An 18,270-nucleotide genomic window follows, 5' to 3' on the forward strand; every position below is an offset into this window, starting at 1 on the left:
ATTATTTTTTTTTTGTAGAGAAATAAACATAACTTATCAATGCACATGGATTTTCTATTATTTTTCTATTTTGGTTTTTCATGAGTAGGTTCCCAAATTCCTAATATTCAAATAAATTAGAAACATGTTACATTCCCTTATCAACCCATGTTCCCAAAATTTCCCCACACTTATTTGCTACACAATCTCTATCTTAAGCTAACCAAAGATTCAATTGGGATAATTAATTTGTTTTCCGCTTAAGGCTAGTGATGTGGTTATAGAACAGAAGGGGATTAAAAGCTCAAGGGGCTAACAAAGGTGATGTAAAAGGTAGCCTTATTTGGGGTAAGTGAGTTGATAATCAAATATGGCCTCAATTATACGCAAGCATGTAAATATACTAAACAAAGGACATATAGACTGGAACAAAATACAGATTACAATCATGGAGAAGGAAACACACAGGAATAAAATATTTATGGTTAAATAATATAACCATGTAAATAAGCTCAAAGTCTCACAGGTTGTGTGTTCTTTAGCTCAAAAACCATGTTCCAAATACAACTTCAAACAAATTTAACAAACAAATTTTCAATTTAAATTAGTAAAATTTTTCAAAAAATAGGATCTTAAGAAGAAACTTATTATTTTAACCAAGCAGTAGCTAAATGCAAAAATCAAATAAACATGAAATGAAATATGCAAATGCAACAATTAACAAAGAAAATAAAATATTGGTGTTTGAGACAGGAAAGTACTAACCCATGGAGATCGGTATCGACCTCTGATGAGCGGATAATTTGTACGCTTTTTGGCATTGTTTTTAGTATGTTTTTAGTATCTTTTAGTTAGTTTTTAGTATATTTTTATTAGTTTTTAGTTAAAATTCACTTTTATGGACTTTACTATGAGTTTGTGTGTTTTTCTGTGATTTCAGGTATTTTCTGACTGAAATTGAAGGTTCTGAGCAAAAATCTGATTCAGAGACTGAAAAGGACTGCAGATGCTGTTGGATTCTGACCTCCCTGCACTCGAAGTGGATTTTCTGGAGCTACAGATGCCCAATTGGTGCGCTCTCAACGGCGTTGGAAAGTAGACATCCTGGGCTTTCCAGAAATATATGATAGTCCATACTTTGCCCAAGATTTGATGGCCCAAACCGGCGTAGCAATTCGGCCTCAGAAATTCCAGTGTTAAACGCCGGAACTGGCATAAAACTTGGAGTTAAACGCCCAAACTGGCATGAGAGCTGGCGTTTAACTCCAGAAAAGGTCTCTACACGAAAATGCTTCATTGTTCAGCCCAAGCACACACCAAGTGGGCCCGGAAGTGGATTTTTCTGTCATTTACTCATTTCTGTAAACCTTAGGATACTAGTTTTCTATTAATAGGATCTTTTGACATTGTATCAAAAACCTCATGACATTTTTACACGTTTCTTTGTATACATTCCACGGCATGAGTCTCTAAACCCCATGGTTGGGGGTGAGGAGCTCTGCTGTGTCTTGATGGATTAATGCAATTACTACTGTTCCTTATTCAATCATGCTTGCTTCCATTCTAAGATATCACTTGTTCTTAACTCGGATGAATATGATGATCCGTGACACTCATCATATTCTCAACTATGAACGTGTGCCTGACAACCACCTCCGTTCTACCTTAGATTGAGTAGATATCTCTTGGATTCCTTAACCAGAATCTTCGTGGTATAAGCTAGAACTGATGGCGGCATTCAAGAGAATCCGGAAGGTCTAAACCTTGTCTGTGGTATTCTGAGTAGGATTCAATGACTGAATGACTGTGACGTGCTTCAAACTCCTAGCAGGCGGGGCGTTAGTGACAGACGCAAAAGGATCGATGGATTCTATTCTGGCCTGACCGAGAACCGACAGCTGATTAGCCATGCTGTGACAGAGCATAGGAACATTTTCACTGAGAGGATGGGAGGTAGCCATTGACAACGGTGAAACCCTACACACAGCTTGCCATGGAAGGAGCCTTGCGTGTTTGATGAAGAAGACAGTAGGAAAGCAGAGATTCAGAAGATGAAGCATCTCTAAAACCTCAACCTATTCTCCATTACTGCTGAACAAGTAATAATTTCATGTTCTTTCGCCTTTCACAATCAATCCTGATAATTTCTGATATCCTGACTAAGATTTACAAGATAACCATAGCTTGCTTCAAGCCGACAATCTCCGTGGGATCGACCCTTGCTCACGCAAGGTATTACTTGGACGACCCAGTGCACTTGCTGGTTAGTTGTGCGGGATTGCAAAAGTGTGATTGCAATTTCGTGCACCAAGTTTTTGGCGCCGTTGCCGGGGACTGTTCGAGTTTGGACAACTGACGGCTTATCTTGTTGCTTAGATTAGGACTGTTTTGTTTTTATTGGTTTAGAGTCTTTTAGTTGAGTCTAGTTTCATATTTTAAGTTTGGTGTCAATTGCATGCCTTTGTTTTTCTTTTAAATTTTCGATTTTGCATGTTCCTAAGTCCCTTTTTGATTCATAAAAATTCTAAGTTTGGTGTCCTCTTTGTGTTTTTCCTTTAAAATTTTCGAAAATTAGTGTTTGATTTTCTAAAAATTTTAAGTTTGGTGTCTTTTTGTTGTTTTTCTCTTTCCTCTTTTTAAAAATCAAATCTTTTTCATAAAAATTTTTCAATCATATCTTCTTAATTGCTGTTTTCAAAATCTTTTTAATTAACTAATTGATTCAATTCTCAATTTGCTTTGATTTTATTTTCTTTTTGATTTTCGAATTTTTATCTTAATTTCCTTTTATTTTATTTTAATTTTTTTCGTTTAATTCAAAAAAAAAATTTATCTATTTGCAATCATTATCATTTCCCTTTTGTCCATTATGGACTTAAGTGGGATTAATCAGTCCAAAAGGACTCTGGGGTCATATGCTAACCCCATTACAGCTGCATATGGGAGTAGCATCTGTATACCTCCCATCAAAGCAAGCAGCTTTGAGCTAAATCCTCAACTCATTATCATAGTGCAGCAAAATTGCCAGTATTCCGGTCTTCCACAGGAAGAACCTACTGAGTTTCTGGCACAGTTCTTACAAATTGCTGACACAGTACATGATAAAGAGGTAGATCAGGATGTCTACAGACTACTACTGTTTCCATTTGCTGTAAAAGATCAAGCTAAAAGGTGGTTGAATAACCAACCTACAGCAAGCATAAAAACATGGAAACAGTTGTCAGACAAATTCCTGAATCACTTTTACCCTCCAAAGAGGATGACACAGCTAAGGCTGGACATCCAAGGCTTTAAACAAGAGGATAATGAATCCCTTTATAATGCCTGGGAGAGGTATAGAGGTATGCTTAGAAAATGCCCCTCTGAAATGTTTTCAGAGTGGGTACAGTTAGACATCTTCTACTATGGGCTCACAGAAAAAGCTCAGATGTCTTTAGACCACTCAGCTGGTGGATCTATACACATGAGGAAGACAATTGAAGAAGCTCAAGAGCTTATAGACACTGTTGCTAGAAACCAACACTTATATTCTAGCAATGAGTTCGTTCCAAAGGAGGAAGTCATGGCATTAGTCACTGATCATAATCCTCAAGAACAGATGAATGAGCTTAATCAACAATTGCTCCTGATGACAGAACAGTTAGCAGAATTTAAAGAAATGCTCCATGATACTAAGGTTGCTAACAAGAGCATAGAACTGCAGTTGAATCAAGCAAAACAGCAAATATCTAAACAGATAACAGAAGAATGTCAAGCTGTTCAACTAAGGAGTGGGAAGACACTGAATACCACTGCTCAAAAGAGCAAAAAGCCAAACAAGGAACAATTGACAGAGGATAACCAACCCACTGTTCAAAATCCCTCTGAGGACAATAAGAGCCCAGAGAGGAATGTTATTGGTGTTCAAACGCCAGAAAGGGAAGGAAAGCTGGCGTTAAACGCCCATTCCTTGCCCAGTTCTGGCGTTCAAATGCCAGAAAGGGGGGAAAAGCTGGCGTTAAACGCCCATTCCCTGCCCAGTTCTGGCGTTCAAACGCTAGAAAAGGGGGAAAAGTTGGCGTTTAATGCCCATTTTCCACCCAATCCTGGCGTTCATACGCCAAGGGAGGATCAGACACCTGAGAGTGCTGACAGTAATCCCTCTAAAAAGGCTTCTTCAACCACTTCTGTAAGGAATAAACCTGCAGCATCTAAGGTTGAAGAATATCAAGCCAAGATGCCTTATCCTCAGAAACTCCGCAAAGCGGAACAGGATAAGCAATTTGCCCGCTTTGCAGACTATCTAAGGACTCTTGAAATAAAGATTCCGTTTGCAGAGGCACTTGAGCAGATACCTTCTTATGCTAAGTTCATGAAAGAGATCTTAAGTCATAAGAAGGATTGGAGAGAAACTGAAAAAGTGTTTCTCACTGAAGAATGCAGTGCAGTTATTCTGAAAAGCTTACCAGAAAAGCTTCAAGATCCTAGAAGCTTTATGATACCATGCACATTAGAAGGTGCTTGCACCAAGACAGCTCTATGTGATCTTGGAGCAAGCATCAATCTAATACCTACATCCACTATCAGAAAGCTTGGGTTGGCTGGAGAAGTCAAACCAACCAGGATATGCCTCCAACTTGCTGATGGCTCCATTAAACACCCATCAGGCATAATAGAGGACATGATTGTCAAGGTTGGGCCCTTTGCCTTCCCCACTGACTTTGTGGTGCTGGAAATGGAGGAGCACAAGAGTGCAACTCTCATTCTAGGAAGACCTTTCCTAGCAACTGGACGAACTCTCATTGATGTACAAAGAGGGGAAGTAACCCTAAGAGTCAATGAGGATGAGTTCAAGTTGAATACTGTAAAAGCTATGCAGCATCCAGACACACCAGATGACTGCATGGGCGCTGACATTATTGACTCTCTGGTAGAAGAGATCAATATGGCTGAAAGCCTAGAATCAGAGCTTGAGGACATCTTCAAAGATGCTCAACCTGATCAAGAAAAACTAGAGGAAGCAAAGGAATTTTCGAAAATTCCTCAGGAGGAGGATAAACCTCCCAAACCTGAACTCAAATCTCTACCACCATCCCTGAAGTACGCATTTCTGGGAGAGGGTGACACTTTTCCAGTGATTATAAGCTCTGCTTTGAATCCACAGGAAGAGGAAGCATTGATTCAAGTGCTAAGGACACACAAGACAGCTCTTGGGTGGTCCATAAGTGATCTTAAGGGCATTAGCCCAGCTAGATGCATGCACAAGATCCTGTTGGAGGATAATGCCAAACCAGTGGTCCAACCACAGAGGAGGCTAAATCCAGCCATGAAGGAGGTAGTGCAGAAAGAGGTCACTAAATTACTAGAGGCTGGGATTATTTATCCTATTTCTGATAGCCCCTGGGTGAGCCCTGTCCAAGTTGTCCCCAAAAAGGGAGGCATGACAGTGGTTCATAATGAAAAAAATGAACTGGTTCCTACAAGAACAGTCACAGGGTGGCGCATGTGTATTGACTACAGAAGGCTCAATACAGCCACCAGAAAGGATCATTTCCCTTTACCATTCATAGACCAAATGCTAGAAAGACTAGCTGGTCATGATTACTACTGCTTTTTGGATGGCTATTCAGGCTACAACCAAATTGCAGTAGATCCTCAGGACCAAGAGAAAACAGCATTTACTTGCCCTTCTGGCGTGTTTGCTTACAGAAGGATGCCTTTTGGTCTGTGCAATGCACCTGCAACCTTTCAGAGGTGCATGCTCTCTATCTTCTCAGATATGGTAGAGAAATTTCTGGAAGTCTTCATGGATGACTTCTCAGTATATGAAGACTCATTCAGCTCCTGTCTTAACCACCTATCACTTGTCCTGAAAATATGCCAAGAGACTAACCTGGTTTTAAACTGGGAGAAATGTCACTTTATGGTGACTGAAGGAATTGTCCTTGGGCACAAAATTTCAAGCAGGGGAATAGAGGTGGATAAGGCAAAGGTAGAGGTAATTGAAAAATTACCACCACCTGCCAATGTTAAGGCAATCAGAAGCTTTCTGGGGCATGCAGGATTATACAGAAGGTTCATAAAGGATTTTTCGAAAATTGCAAAACCTTTAAGTAACCTGCTAGCTGCTGACACACCATTTGTGTTTGACACACAGTGTCTGCAGGCATTTGAGACCCTGAAAGCTAAACTGGTCACAGCACCAGTCATCTCTGCACCAGATTGGGCATTACCATTTGAATTAATGTGTGATGCCAGTGATCATGCCATTGGTGCAGTGTTGGGACAGAGGCATAACAAACTTCTGCATGTCATTTATTATGCTAGCCGTGTTCTAAATGATGCACAGAAGATTTACACAACCACAGAAAAAGAATTACTTGCAGTGGTTTATGCCATTGACAAGTTTAGATCTTATCTAGTAGGATCCAAGGTGGTTGTGTACACTGACCATGCTGCTCTTAAATACTTACTCACAAAGCAGGATTCAAAACCCAGGCTTATCAGATGGGTGTTGCTTCTGCAAGAGTTTGATATAGAAATAAGAGACAGAAAAGGGACAGAGAACCAAGTAGCTGATCATCTGTCCCGAATAGAACCAGTAGCTGGGGCGTCTCTCCCTTCTACTGAGATCTCTGAGACTTTTCTAGATGAGCAACTCTTTGCCATTCAGGAAGCTCCATGGTTTGCAGATATTGCAAATTATAAAGCTGTGAGGTTCATACCCAAGGAGTACAGCAGTGTGCAAAGAAAGAAATTGCTTTCAGATGCCAAGTACTACCTCTGGGATGAACCATATCTCTTTAAGAGATGTGCTGACGGAGTGATCCGCAGATGTGTACCCAGAGAAGAAGCACAAAGGATCCTATGGCACTGCCATGGATCACATTATGGAGGACATTTTGGAAGTGAGCGAACAGCCACTAAAGTCCTCCAGTGTGGCTTCTACTGGCCTACTCTCTGTAAAGATTCCCGAGAGTTTGTGCGTAACTGTGATAGTTGCCAAAGAGCTGGTAACCTGCCTCACGGATATGCCATGCCTCAACAAGGGATATTAGAGATAGAATTGTTTGATGTATGGGGAATTGACTTCATGGGGCCATTCCCACCATCATACTCAAACACTTACATTCTGGTGGCGGTGGACTATGTATCTAAGTGGGTAGAAGCAATTGCTACACCCACTAATGATACCAAGACCGTGCTAAAATTCCTCCAGAAACACATCTTCAGCAGATTTGGTGTTCCCAGAGTACTAATCAGTGATGGGGGCTCTCATTTCTGCAACAAACAGCTATACTCTGCTATGGTTAGATATGGAATCAGCCATAAAGTGGCAACTCCGTATCATCCACAGACAAATGGGCAAGCTGAAGTCTCTAACAGAGAGCTAAAAAGAATCCTAGAACGGACTGTAATAGCCCGAAGAAAGGATTGGGCAAAGAGCTTGGATGATGCTCTGTGGGCATACAGAACAGCATTCAAGACTCCTATAGGAACCTCTCCATACCAACTGGTGTATGGGAAGGCCTGTCATTTGCCTGTGGAACTGGAACATAAAGCCTACTGGGCAACCAGATTCCTAAACATGGATGCTTAGTTAGCTGGTGAAAAAAGATTGCTCCAGTTAAATGAGCTAGAGGAGTTCAGACTCAATGCCTTTGAAAATGCAAAAATTTATAAGGAAAAGGCAAAGAAATGGCATGACAAGAAATTGTCAACCAGAGTCTTTGAGCCAGGACAAAAAGTTTTGCTCTTCAACTCCAGGCTCAAATTGTTCCCAGGAAAACTCAAATCCCGGTGGAGGGGTCCGTATGTGATCACAGGAGTGTCACCATATGGATATGTTGAGCTTCAGGATATTGATTCTGACAAAAAGTTCATTGTTAATGGACAGAGAATCAAGCATTATCTTGAGAGCAATTTTGAGCAGGAATGCTCAAAACTGAGACTTGAGTGATTCTCAGCAAAGGTCCAGCTAAAGACAGAAAAGAAGCGCTTGCTGGGAGGCAACCCAGTCATTAGGAGGTTATATGATTAGTTCTTACAGAGGCAAGTATCAAAAATGAAGGAATTCACAGAGTTACAGAAGGATTCAGCTCAAAAAGCAGAGAAAATGAGCTTACTGGCGAAAAAACGCCAGTAAGGGGCATTTTGGGCGTTAAACGCCAGAATGGGTACCATTCTGGGCGTTTAACGCCAGGAATGGTGCCATTTTGGGCGTTAAACACCAGAATGGGCACCATTCTGGGCGTTTAACGCCAGGTGTGCAGCATCCTGGGCGTTTTGGAAAAACGCCCAGTGATAAAGGATTTCTGGCGTTTAACGCCAGCCAGGGCACCTGGCTGGGCGTTAAACGCCCAAAAGGGGCAACAAATGGGCGTTAAACGCCAGAATGGGTGCCATTCTGGGCGTTTAACGCCAGAAAGGTGGGGGGACCACAATTTTGTTTTCAAATCAGATTTTTTCAAACTTTCCTTTTCTTACCCATACTTTTCTACAAAATCACACTTCAATCATTCATCATTCACTTTCAAATCTTCAAAAAAACAAATCCATTCTTCAAATTTATTTCATATCAATTCCAAACTTTGTTCAAAAATTTCAACCTTTTCTCAATTTCTTTCCATATCTTCCCAAATCTCCTTTCAAATTTCTCTCTTTTTTCGAAAACTCCCCTCCCCACCTTATAAATTCACGTTTGTCACCCTCATTCCACCACACCATTCGAATTTTCTCTTCCTCTCTCTCTTCTTTCCTTTCTTTTGCTTGAGGACAAGCAAACCTCTAAGTTTGGTGTGCTTTTCCGTGATCACTAAGCCAAGATTCATCAATATCATGGCTCCTAAGGGAAAACAAACCAATTTAAGAGGCAAGCAAGAGAATAATCCAAAGAATCTTTGGAATCAAGAGAAGTTCTTAACCAAAGAACATGAAGACCATTATCACAAGATAATGGGTCTGAGGTCAGTGATCCCGGAAGTAAAATTTGATCTGAAAGAAGATGAATATCCGGGGATCCAAGAGCAAATTCAAAACAGAGGATGGGAAGTTCTAACCAATCCTGAGACAAAGGTTGGAAGGAACATGGTTCAGGAATTCTACTCAAATCTGTGGCTGACAGATAAGCAGAGAATGACTGGAACCGCTTACCATACCTACAGAACCATGGTCAGAGGGAAAGTTATGTACTTCCATCTGGACAAAATAAGAGAAATCTTCAAATTGCCTCAACTGCAAGATGATCCTGACTCCTTTAATAGGAGGATGGTGAGAGTAGACAAAGGGTTGGATCAAGTTCTAGAGGACATATGCCTCCCTGGAACTAAGTGGATAACCAATTCTAAGGGTGTCCCAAACCAACTCAAGAGAGGAGACCTCAAACCAATTGCAAGAGGGTGGCTAGACTTCATTGGGCGTTCCATATTGCCCACTAGCAACCGTTCTGAGGTCACTATCAAGAGGGCAGTGATGATTCACTGCATTATGCTTGGAAAAGAAGTGGAGGTTCATCATGTGATTGCTTGTGAGATCTACACAATTGCAAATAAAAATTCCACTGAAGCCAAACTGGCTTACCCAATCTTGATCTCCTTGCTCTGTAAAGAGGCTGGGGTGAAGATGGGAGTAGACGAATTCATACCCATTGAACACCCAATCACCAAGAAGTCAATAGAAGGACAAATGCAAGACAACTCTATCAAAAGGAGGGCGCAGGAATTCCTCCCTGAATTCCCAAGAATTGACTACTGGACCAGCCTAGAAGCATTTATTACCAAGTTGCAAGAAACTATGGAGCAACTGAAGGAAGAACAGCAGAATCAGAACTGCATGCTCTGCAAATTGCTGAAGGAACAAGAGAAGCAAGGGCGTGAAATCCAAGAGATGAAATGCCAAAAGCTATCCTCTCAAGCTGAGGGGGCATCCACTTCTCAAAATCAAGGTTGTTGAGTCCTAACTCTGTGAAAACCTCTATCATTAGAAGCCTATTTAGTATTTTTGTTTTCTATTTTTAGTTTTATTTTATATCTATTTTTTTTAGTATTTGTCTTAATGCATAATTAATAAAATTTAAAGTTTATGCCTTTAAGCTATGAATGTCCTATGAATCCATCACCTCTCTTAAATGAAAAATGCTTTAATCACAAAAGAACAAGAAGTACAGGATTTCGAATTTATCTCTGAAACTAGTTGAATTAGTTTGATGTGGTGACAATACTTTTTGTTTTCTGAATGAATGCTTGAACAGTGCATATGTCTTTTGAATTTGTTGTTTTGAGAATGTTAAAATTATTGGCTCTTGAAAGAATGAGGAGAAAGAGAACTGTTATTGAGGATCTGAAAAATCATCAAATTGATTCTTGAAGCAAGAAAAAGCAGTGAAAAAAAAATTTCGAAAAAAAAAGAAAGGAGAAGAAAGAAAAAGAAAAAGAAAAAAGAGAGAGAAATAAAGTTGTGAACCAAGGCAAAAAGAGTGTGCTTAAGAACCCTGGACACCTCTAATTGGGGACTCTAGCAAAGCTGAGTCACAATCTAAAAAGGTTCACCCAATTATGTGTCTGTGGCATGTATGTATCCGGTGGTAATACTGGAAGATAGAGTGCTTTGGGCCACAGCCAAGACTCATACACTAGCTATGTTTAAGAATCATTATACTTAACTAGGAGAATCAATAACACTATCTGAGTTCTGAGTTCTCATAGATGCCAATCATTCTGAACTTCAAAGGATAGAGTGAGATGCCAAAACTGTTCGGAGGCAAAAAGCTACTAGTCCCGCTCATCTAATTGGAACTATGTTTCTTTGATATTTTGGAGTCTATAGTATATTCTCTTTTTTTTATTCTATTTTGATTTTCAGTTGCTTGGGGACAAGCAACAATTTAAGTTTGGTGTTGTGATGAGCGGATAATTTGTACGCTTTTTGGCATTGTTTTTAGTATGTTTTTAGTATCTTTTAGTTAGTTTTTAGTATATTTTTATTAGTTTTTAGTTAAAATTCACTTTTCTGGACTTTACTATGAGTTTGTGTGTTTTTCTGTGATTTCAGGTATTTTCTGACTGAAATTGAAGGTTCTGAGCAAAAATCTGATTCAGAGACTGAAAAGGACTGCAGATGCTGTTAGATTCTGACCTCCCTGCACTCGAAGTGGATTTTCTGGAGCTACAGATGCCCAATTGGCGCGCTCTCAACGGCGTTGGAAAGTAGACATCCTGGGCTTTCCAGCAATATATGATAGTCCATACTTTGCCCAAGATTTGATGGCCCAAACTGGCGTAGCAATTCGGCCTCAGAAATTCCAGCGTTAAACGCCGGAACTGGCATAAAACTTGGAGTTAAACGCCCAAACTGGCATGAGAGCTGGCGTTTAACTCCAGAAAAGGTCTCTACACGAAAATGCTTCATTGTTCAGCCCAAGCACACACCAAGTGGGCCCGGAAGTGGATTTTTCTATCATTTACTCATTTCTGTAAACCTTAGGATACTAGTTTTCTATTAATAGGATCTTTTGACATTGTATCAAAAACCTCATGACATTTTTACACGTTTCATTGTATACATTCCACGGCATGAGTCTCTAAACCCCATGGTTGGGGGTGAGGAGCTCTGCTGTGTCTTGATGGATTAATGCAATTACTACTGTTCCTTATTCAATCATGCTTGCTTCCATTCTAAGATATCACTTGTTCTTAACTCGGATGAATATGATGATCCGTGACACTCATCATATTCTCAACTATGAACGTGTGCCTGACAACCACCTCCGTTCTACCTTAGATTGAGTAGATATCTCTTGGATTCCTTAACCAGAATCTTCGTGGTATAAGCTAGAACTGATGGCGGCATTCAAGAGAATCCGGAAGGTCTAAACCTTGTCTGTGGTATTCTGAGTAGGATTCAATGACTGAATGACTGTGACGTGCTTCAAACTCCTAGCAGGCGGGGCGTTAGTGACAGACGCAAAAGGATCGATGGATTCTATTCCGGCCTGACCGAGAACCGACAGCTGATTAGCCATGCTGTGACAGAGCATAGGAACATTTTCACTGAGAGGATGGGAGGTAGCCATTGACAACGGTGAAACCCTACATACAGCTTGCCATGGAAGGAGCCTTGCGTGTTTGATGAAGAAGACAGTAGGAAAGCAGAGATTCAGAAGATTGAGCATCTACAAAACCTCAACCTATTCTCCATTACTGCTGAACAAGTAATAATTTCATGTTCTTTCGCCTTTCACAATCAATCCTGATAATTTCTGATATCCTGACTAAGATTTACAAGATAACCATAGCTTGCTTCAAGCCGACAATCTCCGTGGGATCGACCCTTGCTCATGCAAGGTATTACTTGGACGACCCAGTGCACTTGCTGGTTAGTTGTGCGGGATTGCAAAAGTGTGATTGCAATTTCGTGCACCAACCTCCCCACACTTAAAGATTGCACCGTCCTCGGTGCATGCTGAGATGTGCAAGTGGACGGGTTGCTCCAACTGACGCTTGTAGATGGAAGCGCCTTAGTTGGAGATCTCTTGGTTCCTTTCCTTGCTGGTGTCTTGTCAGTGGCCTTCTCTTTTCCTTTCTTGGTACCCATGCCTAAGGAAGAAGAAAAAGGAAGAGTGTGAATTATAGAAAACTAAGACCAGAAGGGAGGAAATTCCAAGTGATAAAGAATGCCAAAGGAAAGATGATAGTCCATCTACATGGTAGCTATAACATGTAGGGAAGACAACAATAAAGAGCAATTCAAAATAATTAGATGCAAGAGGGTAAAAACATGCAAATAATAGGCATGAGAGGCATAGCTGAAGCATCAAGTAATAAATGTGCCAAATTAAAGAGCATGTGTAATGATGACAATTGTGAATGATAATCCCAAATACATTGGGTGTGCAAGTTAAAATAGGGATGAAAATAATGTAATCCAAATGTATATGAGAGCCATAAGTAAATGTCAATTGTCAAATCTCTTCTCCGAGTAGCCACGTGCTCAAATAAAATAAGGCACTTATCCAAATAAAACTCCAACACCAATGAGAATAATGCAATGAATGAAATATGCAAATAAATGAAGTAAAATAAAATGAGAGGGAAAAAGGATGAGAAGATAAAAGAAAGTGAGAAACGAGAGAGAAGGAAGAAATTAGGATTAGAAAAGAAAAGATAAGAAAACTGGCACTAATCTGGATAGGTTGTGCGACGCTGGCGACGCAGTCGCGTAGGTGACGCGGTCGCGTGGTGCGCGATAAGGTTGGGTGACGCGGACGCGTGGGGGACACGATCGCGTGACTCGATTTGTGCTAGTGACGCGAGTGCAGCCTCGCAGCCGCACAACTCTCTGTTCAAAACGTCAGTATTGCCAAAATCCAGGGTGACGCGGTCGCGTGGTCGACGCGATCGCGCGGGTGGCCTTATTTCCAATATGACGCGGATGCGTGGGTGACGCGTTCGCGTGGTAGGGCTTGTGCTACTAGCACGGGTCCAGCCCAATTCCAGCATAACTCTCTGTCATACACCATTTTTACACCGATTACACTACAACAAATAAGGGTTTTCGCAACGGTCAAAAACTGTTGCCATAGATCAAAAAACCGTTCTTAAAACCTTAGGCAACGCTTTGGCAACGGTTTTTAACCTGTGGTATATGCGGCCGTTGCCAATACTCATAGGCAACGGTTTTTTCCTAAGGCAACGGTAACAAAAAAAACCGTTGCCATACTTATTGTCATAAACAACGGTTTTGAAAGAAATTTTTAAAGAACGGTTTAAAACTGTTACTGAATAGGCAACGGTTTAGAACCGTTCTTGTTCATGATGTAACGTTTTAAAACCATAACTAAATAGGCAACGGTTTTAAACTGTTGTCGTTTTGTAATTCATAAAGCCAACAGTTTTAAAGCGTTACTGTCGGTGCTATTTTTTGGCAACAGTTTTAATACCATTACAATTTTGTAGTCGTCTTTGACAACGGTTTTAACACCATTACCTTTTGTAACCTTTGACAACGGTTTTTTGTAATATATAATTTTTTATTTACAATAGTTTTCTCATAGATGAAATTAGTTCCAACTTTTTTTTTATTTAATATCAATAAATAACCTTAACTATTTGACTCAAATTACTAAAAAAAACTAATTGAACATTTACCATCAAATTTGATTTATAAAGTAATACATAAGATCTACAATCACATTATATCATCATTGCAAAATACCATAATACTAGTTTAAGTCGTAACTACTTCTAATTATCATCATCTTTTTTAAAAATACTATAGTACTAGCCTAAGTCATAACAACCTTGAACTATATCATCTAATTTTGCGAAAAATACTATAACAAAAGAGAGTTGAAATAGCTAAGTAGCAAGTAGGTTTATCGTCATCATGTCTACAAGTTCATGACTTTTACTAGCTAACATTTGCTCTTCAAAATTTGTGACCTTAATTAAGTTCGTTTTCCCCTTCAACATGGTTTTCCTGTAAATAAAACAAAAAATAGCAAAAGTGTGAAGTAGGAAGTAATCCAGCACACTACATCAGATTAAGCGTTAAAACATAAATCATCAAAATAGAAGTCTTGAAATGAAATTTATTCATATCAAGTTATCAACAAAAGGCTTGATATAAAGTGATTCATACTTACAGTGAGCCTTCTTGTTCATTTTTTCTTCTTCATCAACTTTTTTGGTCTAGGAACACATACATATAGGGTTATCAAAGTCAAGTTACCTTTAAAGTGGGTGATGGGGAGTTTAAAGATGAATTAAGCAAGGGTAGATCCTCTGCATCTATGCATGTTACTTCTCCAACAGGAAAATTTGTCCCATATCTACCAACTCTCCCTACAATAATATGCATGCAAAAATCTTGGAATAAAATAAGATTCAAATATCCAAGTCTCCAAATTTGAATAGAATATAAAAATATAATTTGATTAATTTCTAATAACATAACATAAAATACAATTCTTGACTTTATTTTTTTTCTTTTTTTTTTCAAAAAGGTGTCTATCTACTTACTTGAATCTTGTGTTACCTGCACTCTGTTTCATTTCAGGTACAGTCAAGTCCCAAAATTCAAAACCATCAAACTTTTTCAACGTTGAAAATATGATCCTAGATATATTTAAATTAAGACCCATTCTGATGGCATCAATGGCCACTAGAACATCAAACTCACTTGTTGCATCATTGAACATGCTTGCCTGAAGTCCTAATTAAAATTTCAACTCAGAAAATCCTTAAGGGTTGGCATCCAAATACAATCCATTATAAATAACACTGGACCACAACTGATTTTGGTTAGCATGATATTTATTGTCAATTATTGACACACGTGAAGTTTTCGAAATAAGGAAACAAATAGCATAAATTTTTGTATGGAAAGAGAGAGTAAAACTTTAAATTCAAATATCAGATTTCCATGAAACAAGTGAAAGGCAACAGGGAAATTAAAACTTAGGTAAGAGTCCACACCTGCCTTGTTTGAGTTTCTGGTGGCAGCGAGCCATATACTACTAAACAAAGATGCTTTCCTTGATTCTCAATTTTCTTCTGAACAATATGAATGCCAACTTTAACCAGTTAGTCCATTGTTTATATAAGACAAGTGAATGAAATATGCAAGTAAATTCACAAAAAAGGATAATTGACTATAACAATGAATTTAAGATAGATTGGTCTACTTAGGAGGTTGCTGTAAATATACATAGCACTCTACTTAAGAGGCTGCTGGCAAGAAAATTAAGAGTGTAGTGCATTTAGTTGGTGGAGAGAAAGAAAGAGAGTGACATGAATGAATGAATGAATGAATGATTGTAGAGTTGAACTTGTTCACAAGTTATCACTGGTGATGTGATAGCTAAAAATGCAGTATGCGGGTCTTCCATCCATCAACCATGACTAAAGTCTATACCGCATATTCTTTAATTTGTACCAAAACACATGGATTCGACTTTGGAAAAACAAATGAAGAAAAGTAGTAAAAAGGAACACAATACATACAACACTAATAGTAATGAACAATTATTTATATGATTTTACTTTTTTTTTTGCTTAAGAAGAGAATATATATATTCAACTTGTCTTAAATTTATTTTCCCTAATTAAGTGACTTGATGACTAAAAAAGTTATTAAGGTTTTCTTTTTATTCAAACTATTAATTAACACATGAAAATAATAATTTAATGCTAGCTTCAACTACAACCTCTTATTTAATCCTTTTTTACCTTTTATCTCCGGTGAAATATATCCATAATTCACTTCTATATACAACTTTAAGAACTACCATTACTATGTATAAAATAAAACTAATGACCCCTAATAATATAAAAAGTCCTTTTACGTAACATTTTTCTCTATGCTACAAAGCCAATTTCTTTCTTCCTCTTGAACTCTGTTATATGCCACTACTGTTCTTACTTTTTCATGATCCTTATTTTCTTTTACATGAACTATCTCCAAATATAATTAGTGCCATATACAGTATATGTATAACATGATCTTCCTATCCTCAGCTGATAGGGATGAGGCTGTTAATCTTATCTTGTAAATGCATAACTTTCTTATCAAACATAAATGACTTTTGTACTTAAGATAAGTTTGGTTTGATCCTAAACTACAGGGGATTATAGTGCCAATGATTAGAACTATATACTTTTGTATGCTTTAATTTGATCAATTCATCTCCCTTTGGTTATGCGTTAAAATTCCTTTTTGACATTTGCCTATCACTCAAAGCTAGTCTAAATTATCCTTTCGAATTAAGTATAGTAATCAATACAAGAATAAATATATGAATTATCTTAAATTCATACAGATAACAATGAATCATCTTAAATTTACAATGAAAGGATAACAATGAATCATCTTAAATTCACAATGAAAATAGCAATAACTATAACCAGTCTACAAGCTACACAGAACATAATTTGAAAAAAGGATTCACAATAAAAAATTGACTTGCCTGAGCTATAGGATTGTTACAGAGCAATAAGAGTTCAGAAATGGTGGTTCTGGTAGCTAGGGCACAACCAACTCACCATGAACGACGGCAGCGACCAGGAATTCTGGCGGCGGCAGAGGAACGGCTCCTCCTTTGTTGTGTCACTTTCTCACACGCGTCCCTTCCTTCCTCTCTGCGGCAGCATCAACAGCGACCTCCTATCCTTGTTTGGTTCCTTCCACCGGCAGCGGCGGCAAGGCACGGCAGCGGCAGCATGGCGCAGCGATGGCAGCAACGAAGACGAGCTCCTTCTCTTCCTCGGGTCGCGCGTTCTGTGTGTGTCTCTCTCTCACTCTCGTTTTCCTCTAAAGGTCAGCGGCGACGGTGGCTGTGGTCACCACTGGCAGCGCCTCTCCCTTCCCCTCACCTTCCCGTTCTCTAATCCCCCCTCCTTTGAGCTCTCCCTCTTCTCTCGTTTTACCCCTCTCTATTTCCCCTTCTCTCGTATTCCCCTTCTGTATGTTTACATTATGTTAGGGTTAGGAATTGTTAAATTTGGATTTTATTTAGGAATTTAGAGTTAGAATAAAATATATACAAGTAATATAATAATTTTATAAAATATTTAAAATAGAATAATAATTTAAAATATAAATATAATATTGTAAAAATTATTTTTGAAATAGAAAATTTTATTTATTAATATATTAATAGGTTTAAATAATTATTTTTAATTTTAAATTATAAAATAAATATATTAATCACATTTGTGAAATACAGTTTAAATTAAAAAATATTAATTATTTAAATTAAATAATATAATTTTTTATTATCTTTTTATTATCAAACTTTTAATTTTAATTTATATAATATAAAAATCAATTTAATCATTCCTAATGAATTAATTTTTTAAGAACTCAAATTAATAAAATAAATCATAATTTATTCATAATAGAAATGACTTAAATTAAATTATATAGTTCTTCAATTACTGAATTTTTAATTTTAAATTATGTGAAATAACCAATTATAAAAATTTCACAAGAATATTAATTAGCTTAACTCTAAATATTAATAAAATTAATTTAATTATTCTTAATTAATTAATTTTTAAAAATAAAGAGTTCATATTAAGGTGGGTTGGGGCTCGATGGTACGGTGACGACTGCGTGAAGTTATGCGATGATGGCTAACGTATGATGATGAATGGTGGGTTATGGTGATCGGTTAAGGCTCGCTAGTAAAGGGAGGGAAGATGATGAATGGTGGTGGGTTAGGATTCGCCAGAGGGAGGAAAAAAGAACGAGCGAGAAGTCTGCATTAGGGTTATGAATATTTTTTTTGGGTTTTTCTTTAAGTGTAAAAAAAAT

At 38.2% G+C, this 18,270-nt stretch overlaps 1 long non-coding RNA gene across 2 annotated transcripts; it reads right to left on the reverse strand.

Annotated features, from left to right (window-relative positions):
* Positions 1-14,108: 14,108 nt before the first annotated feature.
* On the reverse strand, positions 14,109-17,419 carry LOC130940643 (uncharacterized). Of its 2 annotated transcripts, XR_009070351.1 has the most exons (4): positions 16,998-17,419; positions 15,432-15,509; positions 14,686-14,798; positions 14,109-14,433 (listed from the first exon to the last, which is right to left on the reverse strand). It is a non-coding gene; the product is annotated as an uncharacterized LOC130940643 (long non-coding RNA). The 2 variants fall into 2 exon arrangements; XR_009070352.1 differs by having other exon boundaries at positions 14,109-14,798.
* Between the last annotated feature and the right edge of the window lie 851 nt (positions 17,420-18,270).

The sequence above is a fragment of the Arachis stenosperma genome, chromosome 7, assembly GCF_014773155.1.
Source record: "Arachis stenosperma cultivar V10309 chromosome 7, arast.V10309.gnm1.PFL2, whole genome shotgun sequence".
NCBI classification, from domain to species: Eukaryota; Viridiplantae; Streptophyta; class Magnoliopsida; order Fabales; family Fabaceae; genus Arachis; species Arachis stenosperma.